The sequence below is a fragment of the Carassius carassius genome, chromosome 8 (assembly GCF_963082965.1).
Source record: "Carassius carassius chromosome 8, fCarCar2.1, whole genome shotgun sequence".
Taxonomy (NCBI): domain Eukaryota; kingdom Metazoa; phylum Chordata; class Actinopteri; order Cypriniformes; family Cyprinidae; genus Carassius; species Carassius carassius.
Genome location: NC_081762.1, coordinates 10493842 through 10508565, shown reverse-complemented (window position 1 = coordinate 10508565; position 14724 = coordinate 10493842). Strand labels below are relative to the sequence as shown.

Here is a 14724-nt window from a genome sequence, read left to right as displayed (position 1 = left end):
TTGAATGCAGCACCTTTTCTGTGCTGTATTTAAATGTTTCCAGACACAAAACCTGCTGGTAAACATGAAACACTCTAGCCGGAGCCAAAATGCGCAAAGAACTTGTGGATTTAACGCTTTTCCGTAAAGCCTGTATATCTGGCTTCTGAGGACCGATTCTGCAGCATTGATCCAGCCCTTCCTCTCTTTTTCCTCTTTTTTTTTTTTTTTTTTTTTTTTTTTGGAGGATCTTAGTGCAGTCCCTGTACGTATTCTATGTAAATTACAGCAATCATGACAACTGCGACATTGTACCTGCAGAGCAGAGTGAAACATCGGCAGATAGACGCAGTTTAAGCAGATTTGCATATTTTCTTCTCTCTCCTGTTCACACAAGCACTCTCCAAGCATTTCATAGGGTTTTCAGACTTCGAAATAAATGCCCAATTTCTTGTGGGAATCAAAGATTTACTCTTTTCAGCTCAATTACTGAGTGATTATACGTGTGGACACAGGGGGCTTGAGGGGAAACCAAACAAGAAGGGAAAGGACTGAAATGTGCAGTGTTTGCACAATAATCTCAATCTCCATTTGAAGCCGCTTTGGGGAGTTGCAGTATCAAACCCCTTGTTAGTTGCCCTATTTGAGAGTATCCTCTCACTCAAATTGGCATGTTTTGATTTCCCAGTGGTCCCATACTGAATATTCTGAGCCTCCATCTGCTAGTTTTGCTTCCCACAATTACTGCAATTCTTTTTCGTTTTCATTCAAAAGGCAGGATATCTGTGCAAACTATTGGAGATATTAAGCCATATAAATCCAAAAGTATACAACTATTTGTGCATAAATAGCCAAATATGTCATCCAAAGACTTATTATTTTCAGGAAGGAAGCGGGTTTAAGCTTAGAGTATGTTCAGGAGTAGATTTAAAACTATTATTTTATTCAAGTCATGGTTCTTGTGCAACTTTTCCATGCGTTGGAATATCCTTGATATAATAACCCGAAAGCAATATTGTTATTGAAATCAAACCTTTTGAGTATGAAGCAGACTTCAGTGTATTATAAAATTAAGCCTTCCATTTCCTTTCACATCTGGGGTCCCGACGCACACAGAGAAAAAGGGGGCCATGCCAGGTCTCTCTTAAAGAATTGACTTACTGCCTATCCGCAGATATCACATGCTACGAGAAACAAAAGGTTGTAGAAGCATGCGTTTGTGTCTTAACGCTCCAGTTAAATGCAAATGTAAACACAGAGCTTAGGTGAAACAATGTTAAAGACACAAAGGTTTGGATGCCTTGCAACTTTGTAAGTGGCAATAACATTTTTAGCAGTAAATAGGCATGTTTCATCTGTCTCTACATGTTCCTGCCAAGTACATTTTTACTATGAACATTAATCATGATAGTGATACATTTCTGTTTGAGGAAGAATGCATTTGGAAAGAACTTGCTTATTTGATTAATGAACATATGTAGTTTAGACATCAAAACTGATCCCCATTTCGCTTGTACTATCACCACCCTAAAATACTAAGATGTTTCATATCAAGACGGGATGAAGGTTTGAAGGATCACAGAATTTGGAATATGTCTTTGCATGTCAGATATCAGTGTCATTACTGATGCAACTCATCAGTGTGATTTGATCACCTTGTGTCTCACATTTTGTTATTTCACTTCAAGTTAACAGGAAATAAATCATCTCGGCCTGTTCCTTTGCTGCTCGACCTCACAGACAGACATTGAAGCATAAATATGATGCCACACAAAATAATTCATTGACAGTGGGACTATGATGACAATTTGCTGTTTTGAAAAGACAAAGCAGTGAGACTTCAACGTAATTTAAATGCTCTCTATCGAAATTGCACACTTTATCCAGAGAGGAATAAGTTGGCAGATTGAAAATATTAAAATCTGTAAATGACACGTTGTAGTCGGTGAATGACAGAATTTTTGAATATAATATAGGCTAATATAATTTTTTTTTTTTAATCACCTTTTAATCACTGAATTTCAGTGTTGTGTAGAAAACAAAAGGAGATGTTTAGCAGAATGTTCATGCTGGTACTTGACAGCTAAGGTGCTCTTAAATAGTAATATGCAGACGTTTTGTGGAATGGAAAGGTTACATGGATGTCTAATAAAGAACCTCACCATTCATTGTATAAACCATTCAGCTAAATGGCTTCTTTTGTGTTCCTCAGATGGAAGAGCGTCATACAGGTTTGGGGCGACATTAAAACAAGAAAATGACAGATTTTTCATTATTGCGTTCACCTTCACCAAAAGCCTGGACTTTAAATACACAACTTTAAAAACACATGCAGTGTGAAAAGCACCAGCAGTTCCTCCATTCAATTTGAAATGTTTTAATCTTTTAAAAACTCACTTGACACCCTGTGCGCTGCCTATTTCCAGTCTGAATTTGTTATTCTTAAGCTGTCCACAATGAGGCCTGTGTTCCTGTCAAATGACAGCTGTCAAACTACAAGGCAGAATGTGTAAAATTGAATCACAGTTGAACATTGTAGAAAACAAAGGCCTGTCAGATAAATGCACATGGCAAAATAAATTGTGAGCTGGTTTGATTGACAGCTCTAGGACGAAACAGTACATTTCCGAGAATAAATATGGCTGGAAAACTTCCGAGTCCCATCAGTTGATGGACTGCGGGATCATTGCATTAAGACTTATTTGATGCTTCCTTCCCAATGGATGTGTGAAGTATTGGGGAGATGGCGTCACAAATGGTTGTGTTCCTGTCAAAAGTGAGCTGTGTTTTGAGATGGAACGTCCTGCTTATTCATCTGCGTGCGGATAGCGGCCTGAAGAATGGAGATGTGACAAAATCGCTTCTTTATAGAATAATGACGGCTGACACGAGGCCTAATGGATGCAGTGTTTTTAATCTCTGTGAAGGCTCAGCTCGGTGATGGACTCGGCTGCCAGGCCTACAGGTGTGCTGTGACAGCCTGTCTATTCTACTGCTCATCACTCACGCCGAACAGAGACGACCAGCTTCACTTCAGCCCCATCCACTCAGCCGCTGTATTGGATTCGATAGCAAAGCGGAGGGGAGTTGCACCAAAACCCGGGCTGAAATCCACCCACAGCTTCTCTGGTGTCTTTATACAGAGGTTAAAAAAGTCAAGTCCGATGTTGTGCAGAATGCATCAAGTTTGCTATGACAGGAAGAAGAGCAAGTTAGCTTAGTCATGAACATGCTTTCAAGCTGCAGATAAACTGCTGGATATAAGAGGAAAGACATTCAGGTCATTCATGAAAAGGATTTTATATAGTCAAGAAACTTAACAGAAAAGCAATATGAAATAGTTTGACTATAGTGTTTTGAACATTTATTTTCACATTTGTCAAGTGCCTGTTTTTTTTTTCTTTTTTCTTCTTGGGTTAAGCATTAGTGCGAGTTCTAATAGTCATGCAAAGTTAATAAAATTAATAATAAATAAAAAAATATTGTCCCAATTATATATATATATGGTGTTGGTGTGGATAACTGGTGTTATCATGGTTAAAAACTTCTGAAAATATAAGAAGTTGTGGAAAAGTCCTTCCAAGGTCAAAGTTCAGAGTAAGGAAATACTGTTCAAATTTGTACTTGGTTTTGGTTGTGGCTAAAAGGGATATAGCTCCAACTGGAAACTAACAATGAAATTTAATTTTCTACCTATTAGATTGTTTTATTAATGTCTACACCTACCCCAACCTTAAACCTACCCCTTACAATAATGTAAAAATAGTAATTGTTGTAGTGTTAATGAAATTCTGTTGTATTGATGTGCACATGCCCAGTAGCGCCATATGCATCCCTTCTAGCCTTAACCCTTGTTTTTTTTTTCTGCACCAGTTTTGTTGAAAAGGTAATTAATTTGACTGATTTTTTTATGGATTTTCTATATTTTCAAATATAATTGGTGTTCCATTTTTTATGTTTTATTTGATGTTTTGATTTATTGAATAGTAAGTCAAGCATCTTTAGATAATATCGACACCAACTTCGAAAATGTATTCATATTTTATATATTTAAATAAGAAATATAACATTTAATTTATATTTTATGATTACCAAGTCATTTCATGTCATTTTTCTCTCATATTGGGATTATATATATATATATATATATATATATATATATATATATATATATATATATATATATATATATATATATATATATATATTTATATGATCATGAATATCCCTTAAAATACTATAATTAAAGCTTTAAATTGGCTTTATATTATTCTATCACCATGAGTACTGTTTCCATCCAATGTCTAACCTTCTATAAAGATGTCTGTGTGCAGCTGGAAGCCATTTTTTGCCATTCACTCAACAGTGAATGATTGAATTTTGAATTTTTGCTAGACTGCTTTGTGAGACAAAAGCTTCTGCCAATGTTGCTGTGGGATTTGTATGCAATTTCAGATTAAATTGATGTAGGGAAAAGTCAGCGAGTGATGCAGAGTGAGAAAAAGAAGGGAGGGAATGAGAAAGATCTGTGTGAATTAATGAGCACAAATATGCTTCCATGCCATTATTATTCGTTGGTGAAAAAGGTGTATTCTTACTCCCTGACGGCCCGAGCAGCTGAGAGAAAGTAACTGACTTTGTTGTTAAGTTTCTGTGATTGTTCTTTCAGATTCAGTTGAGTTTCCTCTCAGAGGCTTTCGACATAGCTGAACATATTTGTTTATCTTCGCGCCGTACAGGTACAGTAAGTGTAAAGCATTTCTTTTCTTTACTACAAAGTTTTCAACAACAACTACTTGAATGACAGATGGGTATTACCATTGCTGAAATGACTTGTCATATTTGCATCTTTGATTTATATTAAAAGTACACTATACATCAAATATCTCTACTAGTACGTTTTCAGTGTGGGGAAGTTACTTTCATGGCTACAAGCTAATAATAAGTTACAGTACCTAAACAGCCAAGCTAATAAAGGTAGGTGATTTCGTAAAGGCTAGTGATAGCAAGCTAGCTTTGAAAGCAAAATCCCCACCCTCCCTATATAATCACTCTGCAAAGCCACGCCTCCCCCAAAACAAACGAATGCGCTCCGGCAGACCAGTATGGTGAACGGGAGGGGACATATGTGGATAATATCTCAAGATCCTATGTTGAGGGGACAACATCCATTTGACATAGCTACATTGAAGCAAACAGATTCACTAGAATGAATCTGAATTTTGAATGCTGCAAGTGCAAGAGAATAGTTTAGGAAAGTTTGTTTGAATATTGATTCTTTTATGCTTGACTCTTAAATGAAATACAGGTTTTGATTCATTTTAATGTTAATTGTTGGAAAAATAGCTTTTTACTGGAAAAGCTTGTCTGTTTTAATAGTAGCATTTACAGTCATGCCAAAACAGGTAAGTTAGTAATGTTTTTACCGTTTTGTTTTTACTTTACCTGTTAGATAATTTTGTTAACGTAGGCAGTTTGAAAAGTACAAAATGTAGCCTACCTTGTCTACAAAAGGACAAAAAACAATTTTTTTTTCAGTCCCGTGTTAGATATAAGATATATAAGATAGATCTTATAAGATGTCCAGGTGTTTTTTTTTTTTTTTTTTTTCTTGTTGATGTGTTGCAAGTCAGACACTCAAAACTGTGTTTCACCTTCCCACCTTTACAAACACCGCGCATGTCCACCCCATCGCCAGCTAAACCTGACACGCGTCTGCGCCGGGTTTTTTTTTTCTTTCGCTTGCTTTTTCTGGTTTGGTTTTGTTTTAGTCAGATGGAGGGTCTCTACTGACGATGTCACGTCTGGGCTCACACACGCACGCACGTTCAGAAGGACAGTGGGCTGTCCGGTGTAGCATCATTAGCTCAGCGGAGACGTGGCGGCCCTGACACATGTCGAGCGGAGTGCAGCCAACCCACGGACGAGCACGACTCGCTCCTGCATAATTTGAAGGTAACGCCGCATTTCTGTGCAGGCATGCTGTCAGTGGTCCACGGAGAACAGGGGACACTGGGGTGGGGGGAGGAAAGGAGAGACGGAGAGGGGAAGAAATGTATCCAGAGAGCTGTTGGTCTTCCTTATTCCTGCTTCTCCTTGAAAAACATACCTGTGCGCTTCTTCTAACACGGCTTGAACATAATTCACTGTCTGACAAGTCAGATTTTCAAATGTCAACCACAGCTGATTCGTTTCTTTCTTCCTTTTTTCATAAACTGACATTGATTTAATGTATGCTGATTTTTTTGAAAATCCAGACTCACTCTAAATTAGAAATTCTAAAGTTGGGGTTAGTGGGAACCATGAAAGACTAATATACCATGCTAAAGCTAACCATTAGCATTCAAACAGCGCTTGCTTGGTAGTCAAATTGAAATCACTGAAATCATCTTTGCTCAGAGGTGCTCTGTTCTGCTGCCAGGTCGTTTTGAGCCAATGTCTGAAAATGAGCTGAAGCTAACATCATGACAGCGCTGACTGGCTGAAGTCAACACAAAAATATGCATAGTTCAAAGTGCATCACTAGCAAACTATGACATTAAAGGCAGTGGACAAAAACATTTTATATTTCACACAGTTAAAAGCTATCTGAAAACAAATGTAAAAAAAATAAAATAAAAAATGCAATATGATTTTTTTTTTCAGAAGAGAGCTGGTTCTGTGGAAAATTTCAGAAAAAATTTAATAATATGTCAATTGAATTTAAACGATCTCTCCTTAGGTTTATATATCTTGAATTACTCTAATAGTAATGTGTGGAAAAAAGATAAACTTATAAAAAGTCTGTGTTTTCCAAGTATTATTTTAAGAATCTGGTAGGAATATAACGGACAGTTATTTAACTTTGCATAATATTATGCTTTTTCTCACACAATACGAAAAAAAGTAACACATTTTAGACTCAACATTTCTGGTTACTTTTTCTCTAAACTGTAAAGAAAAAAACTGAATTAAACAGTTATGATCTTTTTGAATGATTCATTTGAATAATTGATTCCTCTTAAAGACAATTATTGGATTGCTTAATGAATCAGTGTTATTGGCGGGAAGGATTTGAACGTCTTATTCCTGAAGGAATCAATGGTGTGTATGAATCAGGTAAATTCGATGACTCATATATATATATATATATATATATATATATATATATATATATATTCCTTGACAATACATATTTGTCAGAATCCAAGGTTAATTATGAATGGTTGTCTATAGGGAAAGATGCTTTTGCTTGCAGATGGTAGGTCTGTAGGTGCAGTATCCACCAGAATAGTCTACCATGGTTATGCTAATCTACTAAACCTTGACCCCTTGGCGGAAGCTCAGTGAGAATGGAGGCAGAAAAGCAACTACTCCATTGCCCGATTGGGACCCATCATGAGTGATCCATAATTCTATTACCGACAATCAAACTCAATTGTACTTGAGTCATGTCTTCGCAAGAAACCAGAGTCCTGCTTTTACGAACAGTACATTACCTTTCAAGTTGCATCAATGCACAATCGATCAAAGGTCAAAGATACTATTCCTGTTTTCCAGCTCAGTACTAATATATGCAGCAGTACTGCTCTGTAGGTATTTCACAGGCCTCATCCATCAGTCCATCCATGCATTATGCATATCAGAGGTCATATTGACGGCTGCCTCCCCTGCAGAGGCGTTAATCCTTATCTTTGCTGTAATAACAAGATTAGGCAGGCTGAGGGGCTTATTGGGGCAGCTGGGGGTCCTGCTCTGACCGCAGTGGGGTTGACAAGGCTGAACCGATGGGGAAATCCTGCATATTGGGCCAACAGAGCTCATTGATTACTTTAACTTACTAAATTGGCCCCGGGTTGTGTTTGACGCAGTGTATGGAGTCCATCTGTTAAACGGTAGTTAGCTTCACAGGGAATGGGCTAATGTCACGCCAGTGGTGCTGAGTGGAATTTACTTGAACAAGCTGGGATAGAAGTGATGCTTTAGGCAGCTCACATCAGCTCGGGATGGTCATAAAGGTTTATGATGCCTAAGATAATTCTCCTCTGTGGATGTTCAATGTCGCCAGCTATGTTTTTCAGTATCCTATTAATTTGAACTACATTATATGGCCAAAAGTGTATGTGGACATCTGAACACTACACCGTACGTGCTTGTTGAACATTTAATTTCAAAATCTTTCTTTTTGGCAATGACAGCTTTCAATCTGCGAAGGTTTTGCACAAAATTTTGGAACATGGCTGAGTGGACTTTCTCTCATTATAGTCACATAGCATCAGTTAATATAAACCAAGAGACATTTATTTTAAATAATCAGACTATACCACAAACACATTTCAGTAAAAAGAGTCCATAGAAAGTAGTTTGCCTGGTTTCAAATTATAAAAAGTTTTGGACACTGGTTATGGAAGGCTGTCAGTGGATCATTTGCATAGGTAATATGATAAACTACATTTACAGTACACCTGTGGTTACTCTGCTTGGAAACTTGTGAACTTGAGGTGAACTTTGGAAAAAAGTCATTTGAAATGCATATGTGTTGTAACTAAAAGTTCGTTTTATGTTTCCTTTTCAGTTCTTATAAACTAAAGACTTAAATCTGATTCTGATAAGGGAAAGAGAGTTGTATGCTTATTTCCTTTATTGACCCACAAACAGTTCAACCAGTTCCTGAACTAATGACTCTTCTTTCAGTGAATCACAAATGATCAGTGCAACCAATAAAGTCCAATTCCTGGACAAAAGACTTTTACTAGACAGTTCTTTTAAGTACATCACAAACATTTAGCAAAACTGCACAATTAGTGAAGTCCGATTCTTAAACAAATAACTCTTATGAATTCATTCTTTTTAAGTGAATCATTAATAATTAGTGCAACTACTAGAATCACAAGCCAAATCTTTAAGTGAATCACAAACAGCTCAATCAGTGAAGTCTGATTCCTGAGTGAAGAACTCTATTGTGTGCTAGTACTTTTGTGACTTGAAAACATACACCATGACTAGTCTGATCCCCGAGGTAAATGCACTTATAACCCTTATATTTTTAGTGAATCACAAACAGTGTGACAAAGTCAGATTCCCAAGCAAAAGAGTCAGTTCTTTTTTAGTGAATTGCAAATACCTTGATAGCAAATTCTACTTGGTTATATATTTGTAGCCTATATAATGCAAAATGTGACACATTTTTGGTATGTTTATGAACCTTTTTCATTTCTGGCTAAGTAATCGTCCTCTTTCCTGTCCATGCAGTCATCCATGGCAGTGCTTTGAGAATCCTTCCCGGCGTTCCCCATGACTTGAACGGAGCATCGCTCAGCGCCATGATGGCCCTATTCACACTCAGGTATGCCCGGCATGTACTTGAGATTCATAAACATTTTCACCATTAGCAATTTTTATTCCTCAAAAGCACACGTCCCATAACTGTCACAGACAGATGCTTGCTTGGAATGATGTATGAATGCTCGGGATGACATGACTGGCTGCTTTGAGCAGCAATGTTTAGAGTCTATTAATTTTACAGTGCTGTTTGGAATTATCCATCTGTTTAAAGGTTAACTGCCTTCTTGCTTGTGAAGAGTACATTTCTCACCCACACTCAAGCTTAACACACATAAGAACATTACCATCATTGCCGCACGCAAGTTTTACCACAATACACCATGCATGTCAAGCGGCAAAGCCCATTAAAGTGGTATCGGGCGGCACAACTCTCTCCTCTACTTTAACGGGCCTGCTCGGCTGTACACTTCCGTAAGAGATGTATTATCAGGCAAACAATCCACTTAATGCCCAAAGTGAAGTGAAGAGGCGTTTTTACAAGTCTGTAGATGAGCCTTGCTTTCATGGGTGCTGTCCGTACTCTGATTTAGCACACTAGCCTGCCACTTGACTGTCAGTCGGCCAGAGTAATCTCTCCCCGTCAGCTGCCAGCGAGGGTGAAGTTCATCTTTGCAATAACGTTAAATGCACTGGCGCTTCATCCTTCATGAATATGAATGGCTATATAAATAGGAAAGTTGAAGAGCGGATGGATCGGGTGGCTGTCACTTCAAACTTCCTAATCATCTCCTCTAAAAGCATGCCTTGCCAAGCAACGCGAATCGGACTTGACATGAACCTTTTGGTAGGTATCGCTGTTTTGGTTTGTTTTTTACCATGCAACCTATCAAATGTATCTCCCTCGCGAGATTCTCATGGGACGGGTGTATCAGCTGCAACACGCTATGGCGGGCGATTACAAGACGTGTCTTATCTTTGATAATGCAGTGCGTGGTCTCCTGAGGGTTTGCACCTACTGTGAAGCACATAACGATTCCTAATTCATTGTAACTCAAAATAATAACCGTTGAAGCTTACTGCTTGTAGAAAAATTAGGTGAAATTGATATAAATAATTATTTAGGCATATCAGCAGAGATACAGTAACTAGTATGTCACCTTTAAAGAAACCTGTATGACACTTTTTTTTTTTTTTTTCTGGAACATAAAATATCTGGAACACAATTTTTTTTTTTTTTAAGAATCCAAGTTCTTCTGAAGTCAAATCTATGGAAGCTTATTTCCACCATGGAATAAATAAATGAATAAAAAGAAAACTTTTTTTTTTCAGAAGTGCGAGATATGAACCCAAAATTGCTAGAAATAAACTTTTTGACGATAAAGTCAGAATGGTAAAAAAAAAAGTTTCAATTACCAGTTATAATCAGTGAGTTAAACTCAAATCAGATTCATAAACAGATCATTGACAATTGACATGTTTACATGTGCAAAAATAATGTGGTTATTTCCACAGGATTCAAATCGGCTTATGCCACATATTGCTACAATTATTGAGCCTAATCATAATAATTTTTTCAAATATTGTGTTTATGAGGTAAAGTTTATTTTCAATATACCGGTACTGTAATTCTCATTATTGCATTATAATGGTGCATGCATGTATTCAGGCAGTTTTTTTTGTTGTTGTGTACTTGATCAAATGATTCATTAAAAAGACTTGTTTGAGAGCCAATGTGAACAAAGATTTTCAGTATTTGATGGATTTCTTCACACAGATCTGTTGAATGGCTTCAAAAGACTAAAATGCATGAGTCATGTCGATAGTTCTTTTTTCACTTCTATCTGGTTAAGTCTGATGCATGTGTCACAGTATCCAGGTCCAAAAGCAAACAAAGTCTCAAAAGCAAATAAAAACAGTGATTACATTTTTATGAATTGTTAAAATATGTAATGCCTGGAGTCCAGACGTTTTGGTCATACAGTGTGGTTTCAAAAGCTTAGCTATAAATTAATAATCTTTATAAATGGCTGTTGAGATCATATTCTCACTTGAAATGGAGCAGAAACTTGGACTCAGACACAGTATTCGATATGTAATGATTTAACAAGTGGATGGTTTTTTTGTATCCATTTTGAAGCTTTTTGATACCTTCGGTCCCCTTTCAATGAAAAGAGACCAGTACACAGTAAAATCTCAAGTGTTGAAATCCCAGTGTTAAGGATTTTCAGAGTAAAGCGTTAAAGTTGTGGTGTAGAATATCAAACGATTAACACTAGCTAGTGTAAACAGCCCCCTCTTGCTGTGTAAACACGGAAAGTAACCCTTATTTACACTGTTGAGTGTTATTAGTCACATCCGGGATATTTTCTCGTGTGCGAGCCTGACCCGTCTGAAATATTTTTTCAAAGACGCCATTTTCTTTGCTCGCGAAGCGCATAAGGATGTAAAACAGCGAAATAAAGTGTTTAATCTTACTTTCAAAATGTGTTTTGTAATATCATATCGTTTTATAACGATATTTATGTGCTGTATGCGCCTAAACGTTTCTCAAGAGACATTTCCTTTCACTCGCGATGCGGAACCGACGAGGACTTCTTTTCAAAACGGGAAAATCTGAAAGTAAGTGTTTTTATGTCATTTAAAATATATATTTTATAACATCACATTGATTTAAGGTGATATTTATGTGGTGTACACTCCTAAACCTCTTCTCAGAGCGATATTTCCTTTCACCAGCGATGCGAAGTAACGTTAGACCGGGACGTTGGTTTTAACAAGGAAAACACCGAAAGTAACAGTTAAGTGTTTTACCTCATTTACCTCATATGTATTTTATAAGATTATATTTTTATATGACGATATTTATTTGCTCGGCACACCTGAACAAGCCTAACGTTAACCGTTTCTCACAGATTTGAATTGCTCTGCAGTGAGCAGATGCGAGGTCATTGGGAAACAACAGAAGGAAGTTAACCGTTTTAAACGTTACCTAATTTAAAATGTGTTTTATAACATCATATTATTTATAGTGATATCTATCTGCTATATTTTCTTTCACTCGCGATGCTCTGGAGCAGATGGGGAAATTGGTTTTAACAAGAAAAACACCGAAAGTAAGTGTTTTATTTATTTTACGATATGTATTTTATAAAATAACATCACTTTATGATGATAGTTATATGCTGTGTTGCCAAAACGATCCGAAACATTTTCACAGATGAAATCTGAAATTGAAGGGAAACGCCAGATGTTTTTAACGTTACCTCTTATATAATACAGTATGTAACACTTCATAATGTCAAATCAAACCACTGCAAAACTGCTCAAATATAAATGGCAATATAAGTAAATTGTTCTTGTGTGTCTCATGACCAATTTTTGTGATTTTCATTAAGCATGAATTGAGTTTTCATGTTGTGATTTTCATGTTGGATTTGAGTGCTGTCTTCCTTGAATTAATTTGAAAATAACACTTTTCAGTAAACTCAAACTCTCTATACTGAGTGAGTTACATTCTTCATCATTTAAAGTGCTTTTGTGCACCCACAAGTCTTGGAGTATGGCACATGAGTCGCAGTTAACTACTTTAGACACTTTATTATGATATTATCATTAAGCATTACATTATGTTTTGTATTTAGCAAAAGGGAGTTGTATGGGTTTGATATTACAATTTTAAGGAAACAATTTTTTTTAATATTGTCACAGATGGTTCATGCTGGCTTAAAAGAAAAATCAAAAGGAGATGATGTGCCTGAAGAGTATGAAGCCACCAATACACGAGTAAGCCACAATTGCATATTTTAAGATTATCATGTTTGTCATGTTTATTTTTTCTACATAATAATAATAATAATAATAATAATACTAATAATAATAAAAGAGTCTTGATCTCTTTCTTAAAAAAATTAAACTTTAAGTTTTTTTTATATATATGTTTGGACTGTCATTTATTTATGTGCTGTCCCATTTATTTCTATTTATTTTAACAGGAGTTGTCCAACCTCAACGCAGAGAGATCAGCATGCATTGGAATTGTGACTTTGTCTCTGTTGTTAGAAGACCCATTTTCTAGTAAGACTGACTTTCTTTTTACAAAATACATTTACAGTGAATTAAATTATTTTCCTTAAAGGGATAGTTCACCCAAAAATTCAAGTTAAAGCATTCGTTCATCCAAAAATTAAAATTAGCCTGTGATTTATTCACCCTTAAGGCAACCTAGGTGTATATGACTTTCTTCTTTCAGATGAATCTAATCTGAGTATTATTAAAAATGATCCTGGCACTTCCGAGATTTATAATGGCACTGGGTAGGAGTTTCTGTTCAACATTCCAAAAGAAGTACAATAAAATCCATCCATCCCTAATGAAGTGACATGACATACAGCCAAGTATGATGTCCCATACTCAGAATTCGTGCTCTGCATTTAACCCATCCAAAGTGCACACACACAGCAGTGAACACACACCCGGAGCAGTTTACACACACACAGCAGTGAACACAAACACAGTGAACACACACCCGGAGCAGTGGGCATCATTTACGCTGCGGTGCCTGGGGAGCAGTTGGGGGTTCAGTGTTTTGCTCAAGGGCACCTAAGTCGTGGTATTGAGGTAGTAATAAACAGTGCCTCACACGGCTACGGGGGGTGAATAAAGGCCTCCTGTAGCGAATCAGTGTGTTTTTTAAAGGAAAAAATATCCATTTTTAAAACATTATAAACACTTTTCTTTTAGCTTGTGCTGACTTTCGTGTGTGCAAGCCGTTCCGGATGACTTTGGTGTAGCGTTATCTCCAGTGAGAAAATGCTAGCCACATGCAAGAACCAACGCTTGTTTACAGGACCATAGGAAAACCAGTCTCGTCTTGGCTTTCATTGAAATCCTCCAACACTTCTCTTTACAAGTCCTTGTTTTATACTTCTAATTCGGGATTCGCTCGTTTTGCTCTCTCCTCCGCTCTTCAGTGTTCGTCACTTCTCACCATGCATGCGCTTCGCCGACGTCGTACGTACGTCATCCGCCGAGAAGGGCTTCCGCGTACAACACTTAGTGCAAGCTAGAGAAACATTTTATTATGGAAGGATGCACTTTATTTCACTTCTTTTGGACTGTTCAACAGAAACACCCACCCACTGCAATTATAAAGCTTAGAAGAGCCGGGACATTTTTAATAAAACACTGTCTGGATTGGGAGTGGTCCCATGTATTTCTTCTGTAGATTAAAAAAAATAATAATAATAACTATGGTGTTCCTCAGAAGACAGAAGGTCATACAGGTTTGGAACCACATGAGGATAAACACATGACAGAATCTTCAGTTTTGGGTGAACTATTGTTGTATTGCAATTCATACTTGTATTTGACATTTCACCTGATAATAGTTTTGATAAAGGGATTTGAAAATATTTATTTTTTGTGTGTGTTTTTATTTATTATTATTATTGTTGTTGTTTTTCAATTTTACAGGGGAAGGTG

The 14724-nt window shown here is 36.7% G+C and overlaps 1 long non-coding RNA gene across 2 annotated transcripts in view; it reads left to right on the top strand.

Annotated features, from left to right (window-relative positions):
• Nucleotides 1-5592: 5592 nt before the first annotated feature.
• The window catches only part of LOC132144699 (uncharacterized), a 44078-nt gene continuing 34946 nt past the window's right edge, over nucleotides 5593-14724 (top strand). Inside the window, exons 1-2 of one of the 2 annotated variants that reach the window (XR_009434383.1) lie at nucleotides 5593-5934; nucleotides 9211-9304. This is a non-coding gene — a long non-coding RNA (uncharacterized LOC132144699). The remainder of the gene's footprint in view (nucleotides 5935-9210; nucleotides 9305-14724) is intronic. The other variant, XR_009434382.1, reaches the window with a different exon arrangement.